Source organism: Psammomys obesus, unplaced genomic scaffold (genome assembly GCF_907164565.1).
Source record: "Psammomys obesus unplaced genomic scaffold, mPsaObe1.curated_primary_1811, whole genome shotgun sequence".
Lineage (NCBI taxonomy): Eukaryota > Metazoa > Chordata > Mammalia > Rodentia > Muridae > Psammomys > Psammomys obesus.
Genome location: NW_026585895.1, coordinates 37,669,020 through 37,673,180, shown reverse-complemented (window position 1 = coordinate 37,673,180; position 4,161 = coordinate 37,669,020).

The following is a 4,161-nucleotide window of genomic DNA, read 5'->3' as shown; positions in this document are numbered from 1 at the left end:
TACTTAAATGAAACTATCAGGAGATAGTAAGAAACAATATCAGACAGAAACAAATTGAGAGGAAAGAAAATATAAGATCATCCTGTTTAGTGATTTTCAAACTGCACTTCCTGGAACCCTGGGGCTTTGTGGTGATGCTTCGGGAGTACAAGAAAGATTGATGTATTCCGTGCCAAACACTGAAGATTTAAATGATGTTAGGAGGTTCACTGCAGCAATTTTTGTAATGGCAAAAAGTTACAAACAACTAAATGTCTTTCAACAAAGGTCTGCTAACATAAATTATAGGCCCTTCATACAATGAAATACTAAATAGCTGACATTTAAACAAGAAATAAATCTTCTAGATTTGCTAGAGAAAGATCTTCACAATCAATAAGTGAATGACAATGTATAGTGGCAAAAAATTCATACCATAATCTCATTTCTGTTTTTTTTTAAGATGAAATACTCACATGAATGTATTTATACACACATGTGTTGTGTATGTGTATTCGTGTGTGTGTGTGTGTGTGTGTGTGTGTGTGTGTACTTTAAACATTATTTTTGGAAAGACACAATATATTCAGAATTTTATCTTTGGGTAGTAGGATTAAGAGTGATATGAGGAGGAAATGGAAAATTATCCTAAACTCCTAGTGGTTAAAACTGGGATTCAGGAAGCCTATAATTGACTTATGCCAAGGTGTCTAGTGGACATTATTCAGACTTCTGCAGTGCAGCCCCAGTCTTTTGATCTCTTGTTTCTGTGTCTTCATGCCTCAGGAAAAATTCAGTATAGACAGGAATCATTTTTCGAAGCATTTGGTCTTGACTGGTTCCCACATTAGTTCTACCCCTGTTTTCTTGAAAGTAGATTAACTCTTTCTTCCTTACTACCCTATACAAAGACACCTTTTTTCTTTATCTAATATGTATACTTTTACTCACCAAGAAGTAGAACTGGAAGTGTCTATTGCTTCTTGTTCTAGGTAATATTTGGGAGACAGTGGTCCTCACATTTGTAAAAAAGGATCTCTAACAGGAGACTTAGCTTTCTCCTTTCCTTACCTATCTTTGAAATACCTATATATTTATAATTTTGTGAGCTACTACATGGACTTTTGTATACTCATCTGATTCTCACCATGTACTCTGCCTTGAAGTTCTGTGAGGGAAATGGTCATGTTTATTTTACTTTGCAACAGAGAAAGTGCCACACCATTGTGTAGGACACAAAGTGGAACAAGTAAAGACTTACTCTTTTTAGGGATAATTATGGTGAAGGAATTGTTCTAGCTATCTCAAATAGAGGGTCTGTTTATGTGAACAGTGTTTCAATGGCTTCCCACAATTAGAGCTATGTGTGTCTAACTTCCAGAGCATTTGGCCTGGCCAGTTCATCTACAAAATCTAATATGTGCCTAGAATGAGGACCAGAAGCAAAGATTTCATTTAAAACTTCTTCTCAGGCTTGGGAACTGTCATTTTGAAACTTAAAAGGCAAAGTCCAGGTTTTCAAAAAAATAAATAAAAGATCTGGACTGGCATACTCTCATTGTTTTTTAGTAAAACTTGAGTTCCTCTGTGACTTGTGTTTGTTTGTTTTCTCTGGGAACCAAGCAGCTGTCCTACACCCAAGCATGTATCATCTCACGACAGTGACTCAGAAAGCTGTGCAGATGTCATGGCTTACATAGTCCCTAAAAAATGCCTACCATGCAGGAAGTGAAATAAGGTTCTTGGACTCAGCAGAAATGGGGTGAGGATAAAGAGGCTGCTTTGAATTTGTGGGTTTTCCCAGGCTGCTTTGGAAATGTCTCATGCAAATCCAAACAGTATCTGGGTCACAGATAGCTTGCAACCAGCAGTTCTGAATAGACTTTTAGTCTTCTAGTTCATGTAGAAGCAGTTGGCCTATGTGAAAAAATAAAATGGTTTAAAAAACCATTTTTTAATAGTCTACTGCCAATGAGGATCTTTTTCTTCCCCTGACAGTATACCATTCTTGTAGTCATTTGCAAGGTCTAAAACTTTATTAAGCTAAGCAATAAATAAAATCCAGTCATCTAGCACTTCTGCTAACAAGAGCTTAAATATGCATGATGCATTGTCTCTGAATACATTTTTGTGTATGTATGTGTACATGGTCCAGCTTTTAATGGAGAAATGGCTTGCTAAAAACATGAATCACATCATTGTATTTGACAAAACATTTAGTTTGTAACTTGTATTACTTTAGAAGCCTGTCAAATGCTATTTGCAATCTTTCTCTTTACTCTTAGTTATAATAAACCAAAAGTACCTAGAATTCTATGGGACATAGACTGTCAGGAAATGTTGAGTGTATCATTTTGGGGGAAAGAAAACACATTTACAAGAAGACTTCAACATGCAAATAGACAAGATTTAAGAATATGCAAATGGAAGACACTTAAAAATGAGGAACAATTTAAGAAAAGAGAAATCAAAATGTAAAGCAATTTTTTTCATAGTCACTTCAACCTCCTAACCTGTATTCTGGTCTGAAAATGGTATCATCAGACTTCTACACTGATAGAGAAGTTCTGGGGGGAAATCCCAAAGATGACCACAACCTAAAAATGCACATCTTAAAGGGGAGTTTCCAGTGGTCTTGGCCTTTAGCCCAGGCTCAGGCTATTTATTTGAAGTGTCCCCACAGTACATGCTTGGTTTGGTCTAGTATCAACAGTTAAGCATAGATAATAGGGGTTAGTACTAAGACTTCCCTGGGAAAGAAAAGTGCTTTGAAGCTATTTAGCAAACAGTAGAAATTTAATAAATACTTCTTGAATGGATGAATGGCACTTGGGGCATGAGTAAGTTTAGGCCTGGCTCAGTAAATGTTAATTTCCTCTAGCTAACATAACAGTGAGGCTGTCCTCAGAATTCATCTGTAACATTAGAACTCCTGCCCTCCACACCAAGGCTTGAGTTTGAGCCTCGCTGAAGAGAAGGCAGGAAGTATTGCCAAATGAATCATTTGTCTACTTACAAAGATGGTAATGGAAGGTGCAGCTATGGTAAAACAAATCATATCATGAAAAATACTTTGTATGAATGAAATTCTCTTTCTTTCCTTTTTTCCTTCTTCCTTCCTTCCTTCCTTCCTTCCTTCCTTCCATCCTTCCTTTCTTTCTTTCTTTCTTTCTTTCTTTCTTTCTTTCTTTCTTTCTTTCTTCCTTTCTTTCTTTCTTTCTTTCCCTGACTTTTCCAGGCAGGGTTCCTTTGTATATAGCCATGGCTGTCCTGGATCTCAGGCTGTGAAAAGCTTTTTGTTGTTGTTATTGAATTTTATAGTCTACATATGATGTAACAATACAATCTTTTTGGCATTTTTTTAGTCAAATGTTTAATGCTTAAGAGAATTTAAGATAAATATACTTCAAATAAGTCTTCTGGATTAGACTCTCATTTGTCTCATTTTTTTACACAAAAAGTATGAGACATTATTAAACTGAAGTTCACATATTGATCATTTAATATTCTAGAAATGTATAAATATTAGATGATGATTTCTAGACATATGATCATTGCATTGCTTACTTTATAAATTATGGACTTTATTTCTTATTGTTGTGGCATTATAAATGATACTGTTATCCTAATCAAAATCATATTGTTGCTTTATTTTTTTCTGAACCACTGAAATTCTGACCTTATTATAACATTTTCAAAGTGCAATAGAATTACATTGATATACGCTTATAACTTTTGAAAGAATGAAAGTATAAAATACACCATATAGATGACATATGGGGAAATGAATGTACAAACTGAATTTCAGTTAAAAAAAATCTTTTCAAATAAGGAAATGACATTTTTCTGAAGTTACTCTTTCATCCTTGAAGACAAAACATGAGTGAGCAATCTCAGAACTTGCTTTTTAGCAAGTCAAAATGCCGTTGGAATATTCATAAATCTTCATACATGATGGAGATTTTGAGTTAATTGGCATTACAAATTCTTGGTGTGGTAATTCAGGATTGGCATTGATGAGTATGACTTTTTCAAGACAGACAAGTAAGGATCATAAGAATGAATTGTATACTTAAAATACACATAGTTATGCTGACAATGGAATTCTAATGTCACTGAGTTCATAGAAAGTTTCTAAATGAAGGTAAATGAGAGGTGGGGTAGGTTATAGGGAAGAAATGA